A 9,082-nucleotide genomic window follows, 5' to 3' on the forward strand; every position below is an offset into this window, starting at 1 on the left:
TCCCCACTCACAGCCAACTCCCCATCCCCACTCACAGCCAACTCCCCGTCCCCACTCACAGCCTACTCCCGGTCCCCACTCACAGCCGATTCCCCGTCCCCACTCACAGCCAACTCCCCAGCCCCACTCACAGCCAACTCCCTGTCCCCACTCACAGATGATTCCCCATCCCCACTCACAGCCAACTCCCCAGCCCCACTCACAGCTGACTGTCCATCCCCACTCACAGCTGACTGTCCATCCCCACGCACAGCTGACTATCCATCCCCACTCACAGCTCACTCCCCATCCACACTCACAGCTCACTCCCCATCCACACTCACAGCTCACTCCCCATCCATACTCACAGCTCACTGCCCATCCATACTCACAGTTCACTGCCCATCCACACTCACAGCTGACCCCCATCCACACTCACAGCTGACCCCCATCCACACTCACAGCTGACCCCCATCCACACTCACAGCTGACTGTCCATCCATACTCACAGGTCACTCCCCATCCACACTCACAGCTGACTGCCCATCCACACTCACAGGTCACTGTCCATCCACACTCACAGCTGACTCCCCATCCACACTCACAGCTGACTGCCCATCCACACTCACAGCTCACTGTCCATCCACACTCACAGCTCACTGTCCATCCACACTCACAGCTCACTGTCCATCCACACTCACAGCTCACTGTCCATCCACACTCACAGGTCACTGTCCATCCACACTCACAGCTCACTGTCCATCCACACTCACAGGTCACTGTCCATCCACACTCACAGGTCACTGTCCATCCACACTCACAGCTCACTGTCCAGCCACACTCACAGCTCACTGTCCACACTCACAGTTCACTGCCTATCCACACTCACAGCTTGAAGGGCTAGATCTCCAGCAGGAGGTAAGTGTGAACAACGCACACAAGGAACACATGTCGGGAGAACAGGCTTAGGCAGGTCTCGTTTATTTTTGTGCAAGGGGGGGATTTTATAGCCCCAGCTTTCCCAACCTCCCGAGTCCTTCCCACCAATCACTTAGGTGAGAGTTGATGTAAGGCACTTGTGACGGGCACTGCTTGGTGACAGGCACTGATTGGTCCCCAGGGGCTTGTAGGGAGTGTGGACAGCTCGTGGCTGGCTGGCTAGGCAGACGAGCCTGTGGGTCACATCTCTATGAGCAGGAAGAGTGCTTCAACTGCTACTCTAGCTGACTCAACCAGATCTGACCAGCTCTACCCACAAATTCCCCCTTTTCTTTTAAAAGGACCGTCATTATGGTGACCCGTCATTGGAGGCGTTTTTGCCGGGAGTGCAAGCACTTAATTCCCAGGAGAATAAGCCCTAATAGCGCAAGGCCTCCCCAGATGACCAGAGAAGATGGCAAAAACCATTGCTGTAACTTTTTAAGCACATCTTCTAAAAAGGAGGCAGCAGGAATAAGCTGTATGGTGGTCTGGTTTAGGTGGGTAACACCATGCAGCAGGTGGTGGGTGAAGTTTAAGTACTTAAGGGACCAAGGGCCTTTGATGTAGTTACTAAGTTCAGTGACACTGGGCACAGGAGTGGAAAGCTGACAGACAGAAGTGGTCATAGCATTACATAGTCCTCCTTGTTGTAATCGAAGAAACGTAATTTGTTCTTGGAGCAAGTCTATTTGTTGTTGGAGCACAAGGAGGCCTCCCTTAAGATGATTGGCAGCTTGCAAATGTTGTAATTCTATGGATGACAGTTGAGGGATGAGCTGGTTTATCTATTGCACGGTGGACACGCTTTGGGACAGCGATATAGCGGTGGTGGTAGCTGAAGCCACTGTAGCGATGATCGCCAACACGATTGCAATGATCAATCCTATTGCTCTTTTAGGGCGCGGATGAATCAATTGAACCTGGGAAAACTGAGAGTCAGTAGTAGCCAGAACAATTAATGGGGGAACACGTACCAAACCTACAAAAGGATCTGAGTCATTGGGTTGCCAGTGATTACTGAGAGTGCAAGTAGCAGAGGAGTTGTCTCCTAGACAAGAAAAGAACGGGGCTCTACCCACTACCATTCCTGACACCTGGTCGTATCCAGATTGGTTACAGCAACGAGTATTGGCCAATAGGAAAGGGGACAAATCCAGGCAGGAATGTGATGAAAAAACGTTTGGCATGGGGGGGAGTGGGGGGTCCTAGGTCTCCCATTCGTCCTCCTGAAGCGTTATAAAACTCCTTTAGATTTTGAGGTTTGGGATCTTTTTCAGATTGGTTGTATATAATCAGGTAGAGGGACAACGTGAGGTCCCCAACCACTCTGCCCTGCCAGGAACTGGCACAAAGGCTAATCACTGATTCCTCAAGAGGAGTGGAAGCATTGCCAAAGCTATCGAGCTCCCTGTGTGGGCACAACTGCATATGAAAAAGTATGTCAGTAGCCTGAGTGCAATTTTTTTCACTGGGACAAATGAGGTAGGGTCCTGTGAGTGCCATGCATTACTGTTGCGAAGGGGATGGTACAGCCATCAAACTGCTTTACTGTCTCGTTTGAAAAACAAAAAGAGATGGCTCCCTTCCATCCAAAAGTAAGGTTTGTTTTTTGATGCCATAGGGCATTTGCCAAGAAAGGAGGCCAACCGTGCCACTGGAAGAAAGCATTGGAGGGACGATGGTGGCATCTTCCTCTGCCATCATCAAGATTTGGGGGCTGGGCACTAGCATTATCTTATCCTGCCCTGCAACAGATTGAGAATTGGCTGTAATAATGGCACACATTAGTAGGAATAGAGTACCATACCCTGGGTTAGGGTCTGGGGCCATAGCCTGGTGCGACGGACCAGTTCGGCCGGAGCACTGGGACCGACGGGACAGGGATCTCAGGATAGGTGGGCAAGGAGTCGGCAAAGTGACAAACAGACACAGACTCAAAAGAGCTGCATCTGAGTGTATCTTTATTGAGGAGAATTAACATTTTTATACAGTGTGTGGTTGTGACATAGATTCTTTGTTTATTTAAGCATGTAATCAATTTTTTAAAGGCAAAGCATTGATGAATTACATGAAAATTGATGACTATCCCACCAACTGTTTAAGCTAAGTGGTGCGAAACAAGTCTAGCATATTGTTTAATAGAATACGTCATCTATTCAGCCTTTTTATGTTTAATAATTAACAAACCTAAAACAGGGCTGTACTTATATTGTACTCTTTTTATTTTTTATTTTTATCCAACTATTTTCATCTTTATAAGCTCCTGTATAAGGAAATGGTTCTTTGGTTGGTTCAGGAAATATGATGTTACCAACTTTATATTTTGTATGAAACCACCATCTATTCCCTATAACGTAAATTGGACTAAACTTAATCATAACTGTTGGGAGAAATCTTTCTTTTTCTTTTATAATCAGAGGTCCCTTCTTTTTTAGAACTCTCTGAACTACTGGGATAACTCTTTCAAACTTAGTTTAATTCATTGATTTTGTCTGTTGGACATATCTGGAAATTTTAAGTCTCTATATTTACTATGCGTGAGCTGCAAAACCACTTGTGAAGTTGTAGGAGTTTCTGGAGGCAACGTCACATCAGATAATTGATTGGGGCATTGCCCACATTTAATCTTTGGTCTTAGTCTTTATTACTTAGAGAAGCCGTCTCTATTGGACTGGAAGGATACAACATGCTCTGTTCGCAGATCAATAGAAAAATAGCCAAAAGGAGAATAAAGGCAATGAATATACAGCCAAGAAGAATATAGTAAGAATAAAGGTAGAGTCTATAAAGGTGCAGCCAAGTGTATGGGAAGCCTTGAACCAACACCCCCTTCCTACAGGCTTGCTTCCTTGAAGCTCTTTGTCTAATGCGATCTCTCACGCAGACTCTGCAGAAGGTGGCGTGGCAGCCTGGGCTTGTTCTACCAATTCCTTTAGGTCTCCCCAAGTGATGGCATGGGCTCTAGCTCGAGGTCTGCATCTCCTCCTCCTCGGGCTGTTCAAGCGTAGTTGATGCATCTTGTTCGTAGGTGGTGACGGTTGGTCAGACATCTCAAGCTGGGATCCAAACAGGTTTATCACTTGTGTCTGGAAAGATACAAGCAAATCCTCTCCCTTGTGCCATTAAGGGAGCAGGGCCCTACCATTTTCTTGTGATGGGGTCCCTCCACTTAACCAAAGGGATCAGAGTAGGTGTTTTCATGAGTCCCCAATGCAGGGACGCTGGGGTCCCACATGTGGTGGGTGTGAAAGTTAAAAAAGTTTTTTACTATAAGGCAATAGTTTAATTGTGTTAAGGCTAAGGCTGTTATAAAGCCTGAGAATGTATCTATGCATACTGCCATGCCTACTCCGGTGGAGTCTGCTTAGCATGGGAAACCTGCTTTCAGATCTGAGAATGGGGCTTCAAAGAAAAGGCTGGCAAGTCCCTGGGAAAGATGTGTTGCTGTTTTTCTTTTCTTCACTGTATAGGAGTGCCTATTAATCTTTTACTGTTCCTGCTGCTTGTTGCACTTACTCATGCTCAACGTTCCCTTATTCAAGGCTCTTTCTTAAAAGTGTTGACGACTCCAACATCCGATGAGTGTCCTGAGAATATGACTAGCTCACCAGAGTTAAGTGCTACCCTGAAAGCCCCTCTTATGGAGGCTAGTAGACAAGTCATAAGTAAATATAAAAGTATTGGGGGTTTCATGACGTCACTTCAGCAGAAGGAGTTGTTTGTAAGAGATTTACAAGAAGCTGTAGACACGGCTAGAGCAGAAAGAGTGTGTGGCTATTGGAGACTTCCCTTTAATCCTAAAGCATATACAATAGACTCATATAGATATCCTGTAGATAAAAAAGATATAAAAGGATATTTAGACCAACAGCTAAATAAGATTCCTAAAAAGGTTGGTAGATGGAAGGTGGCAATGGCTTATCAGAGGAAAATGGTGGGATCCTCCATTATCTAGAGGACCCCAAAGACTTCCCCCAGATCCATAGCCTTTTACAGGTGTGTATGATAAGGATGGCAACCATTGGGTAAACTACTTAGGAGAAAGAACTTCCTATTACTGTCTTTCATTCACTGAGAGACTTGCTAAATCTAGGCCTCCTTGGTGCTTACTATCAAAGAAGGAACAAAAAAGATCTTATGAGACAGTTAAGGCCTCTATGGAGAAGAGTAAACGATTATGTGAAAGGGTTACAGAAAAGACACTATGAGCTTAAATTTGATATATGGCCAGATTTAACTAAGTATACTGAATATCATGATTTTTGGCCACAAATTGAGGACCCTCTAAGCACAATTGCTTAGAAAAGATTTGAAACGTATAAAGTACAAAACTAAACAAAAGTAACTATGAAGTACTAGAGTTCATGCCTTTCTGTTCAGCACCTTGCCCATATGCTCTGGTTAATGGTTAATAGGTGATAAACATCGAAACCAATTGTATTTCTTAAAAATAGAAGTAAAGCTGAAAACAAGTGCCTATCGGCATAGCTCGTCATCCAAAAACAAGATCAGGCTACCAGCTGGTGACCACCCCAGAACAAAGCCTTGCAGCAAGATTGTGTAACCTTTTACCCTTTCTCATGGAGACTTTTGCTATAAAAGTTTGTTATCCTCTGCAATAAATCGCACTCAGCATTCACTCCTCTTGTGTGTGAGTTGTCTGTTTGCCATCTCCCCCCCTATTCCAGTTCCTCCACTAGGTGTCCTCCATCGTCCCGACAGAGCCGGTCCGCAGCAGCATACATGGACGTATTTTTGTTTACCGAATTGGGGGATATGGGTTATGTCCATTTGCCATGTGCCATTGGGTCTAAGGCCTCGCGGATTTGTTCCCATGAGTTGAAGCGGTCCTAAGGTAAAAGAGGCGCACAGGAGGAGCAGGATCTAATCATGTGCTTGCATTGTTGGTGTGTCAAATCAGGAAATAAAGTAGCTGCCGATAAATGAAAGCGACCATGTAACATTCGGGCCTGGTCCATGGACGTATTGGTGAATAATACACTTGGTGTGACAGTACAATCAATGGCTTTACTGCCAGCAGCTAGGGGTCCTGGGACGTTAGTATGAGATCTAATGTGTTGAATGTACCAGGGTTGGACACGATTGTCTAGTACAGTTTGTAGTTTACATATTATTCATGTTACATCATGAGACCATCATCTCTTAATAATGCTCCAGGAAGGGCTGGGAAGGTGGCTCAGTGGTAGAGCGCTTGCCTTGCATGCCTGAGGCCCTGGGTTCGATTCCTCAGCACCACATAAGAAAAAAAGAAAAAAGCTGGAAGTGGCGCTGTGGCTCAAGTGGTAGAGCGCTAGCCTTGAGCTGAAGAGCTGAGGGACAGCGCCCAGGCCCAGAGTTCAGGCTCCACAACCAGACCCCCCCCCAACCAAAAAAAAATGTCATCCATGTAAATGGACACAAAAGCATTTTGAAAGCAAAGGCCTAATAGCATGGGAAACATACATTTGACATATAGTAGGGCTATTTTTCATTCCTTGAGGGAGAACTTTCCATTGATATCGATGAGTGGGTAGTTGACAGTTAGGTTCCCATACTGAGAAGGCAAAATATTCTTTATCTTTGGGATGTAGGGGGATGGAAAAAAAGCAGTCCTTGATGTCAATAATGGCAATGTGCCAATCTTTGGGTATTGCAGAAGGGTGCGGAAGTCTGGGTTGAAGCGTTCCCATCTTTTTTATATGACTATTTATGGAACGTAGGCCATAGAGAAGTCTCCATTTCCCTTGAGCCCTTTTTTGGATAATAAAAATGGGAGAATTGTGGGCACTGACGCTAGGTTCTATGTGTCCCTTTTTTAGTTTCTCCTCCACTAGATCCTGGAGATGAGGGAGCTTTTCAGGGGAAATGGGCCACTGTTTGACTCAAATGGGTTTGGTGGTGTCCCATTGGAGTGGTCACGCAACAGTGGCCATTAGAATTGGGGGTACTGTGGGTGATTAATGGCTCGATCGGTTATGATGTCTTCATAAAAAGCCTTATCATCCGTTGTTATCACAGTACCCATATCAGTGAGGACATCTCTTCCCCAAAGATTGCATGGAAGGCCAGGGGCCACAAGAGGTTTAAAAACCCGGGTGGCCCCATCACAGTCTTCCCCTCTTACAGGCCATTGGACCTGGAGGGAATCTGTTTTTCCACCGACACCTTGTATGCAGGGGCCAGGAATTAGATTCCACCCTAACCCTTCGACTTCTTCCTTCCTAAGGACTGTACAGTCAGCTCCATATCAATGATGCCTTTAAATTCTGTTCCATTGATTTTAAGTTTCATTCTAGCTTTTCCATTTTGGATAGGAATAGTCCATAACACTTGAAGTGGTGGCTGTTGCCTTTGTCCTCTTGGGTCGGGGCTGAAGACTGCCCCTTATTTAGTTTAAAGGCTGAGTCTTAGAGAGGCTTGCAGAGGCCCAATAGAAACCCTTTTTGCATTTAGGACATACGGAAGGAGGTTGCTTTCTTTTGGGTGAGCCCTGGAGAGATTGGCAATCTTTTTTGAAACGACCAGTCCCGCCACATCCCCAACAAGGTCAATTTCCCATTGTGCCATTAGGGGGCGCGCGAGCACTGGCAGTCATAGAGGCGAAAGCCTGTGCCAGGGTGGTCATAGCACGGGTTGATGTCCCCAAATCTTCGGTGGCTAGGATCCAATCAATGATCTCCCCATTTCGTTCAGGGGCAATGGCTTTTCTGCATTCCTGTGTGGCCCCTTCCCATGTTAGGGTCTTGGTTAGCTCATCTCGGGCTCCAGCCTGGAATATCTTCCGGGCTACTGCTTCTTGAACATTGGCAACGAAGTCAGTGAAAGGCTCATTGGGATGTGTGAGGGTTTTTAGTTGTTTGTCCGCTTCTTTAGAAGGGACTGAGGAGACAGCCCGCAACGCACAGAGGCGTACTTGGTCAAAGTACTGTGGAGGTGCCACGACCCCTCCCCTTTTAAGCAATCAGGGTCCCCCGTGGTGGCATCCTGCCCTCTAGCAGTGACATTTCGTGCGCTTTGTTATTCACATTCATCATAAAAAGCAACTTTCCATAAAAGGAAGTCCCCCGAAGATAATGCTGCGTGCATTAAGCTTTTCCAATCACTGGGGCAATTAAAATCAAGGCTAATGGTGTTGAGCATCTTTTGGGCGTACGGGGAGTGCAGCCCATCTTCCCTGACAGCAGTCCAGTATTTGTCAAGTACTTTTGGGCCATGATAGTACCATTGGTTAGGTTGTGCAGCGGTTCGGTGGACATTTATTGGGAACATGAACTGGGGTTCATTCATAGGCTTGGTTGTCGTTGCCATGGTAGTGGTGGGGCCCGTGAACAACTGTTGTATTACAGGGGGAACAACGGGTTTTCCTTCTTGGGCAAAGTTGGATATCTCTGCCCAAGGATACAAAGTTTTCTGAGGGGAGTTCCCAGGCTGGCCTAAACAGCCAAAAGAAGTGATTGGGTAGGTTTCCTGGGACCGATAGTGTGGGGCAGGCGGTTTTATAAGCGTAGCTGGCCGGCCTCCTGGGTCACATGATGAAGGAAGTTGTTGGTCATCTGCGTTCTTACTGGAATTGTTTGCTGCATCACAAGAAGATGGGAGTGCCTGAGCAGCTTCGCCATTTTCTGCAGAGTTTCCCCTTCTTCTTTCCCTGATAGACAGGCTTGAATAGCTACTACAATGGGTAAAAGGTTAGGGGCAGCTCAGCGCCTTCGCGGACTTCTTTTTTATGAGCCACCTGAAGGACATGGGTCCAGCTGTCTGGATCCCAAATGGCCCCGGAGTCAATTCAGGGACACAGTTGACTCACTATTTCCCATATTAAACTAGCTTCCTTTTGTGATACTTTTATCCGCCTACTCTTAAGTGGGGCAACAAGCGCTCATGATTGAGGCTCTTGTGCTGCAGGGGGAAGGTTGCTCATGGAGGCACTTACCATGCACTAGACCATCCGTCTGCCAAAAACACTTGAGCCCCACATTGGGCGCCACTTGTAGGGCTAGATCTCCGGCAGGAGGCAAGCATGAATGACACACACACAAGGAACACAGGTTTCTAGAACAGGCTTAAGCAGGTTTCGTTTATTCTTGTGTAAGGGGGTGGATTTTATAGCCCCAGCTTTCCC

The sequence above is a fragment of the Dipodomys ordii genome, unplaced genomic scaffold (assembly GCF_000151885.1).
Source record: "Dipodomys ordii isolate 6190 unplaced genomic scaffold, Dord_2.0 Scaffold21, whole genome shotgun sequence".
Lineage (NCBI taxonomy): Eukaryota > Metazoa > Chordata > Mammalia > Rodentia > Heteromyidae > Dipodomys > Dipodomys ordii.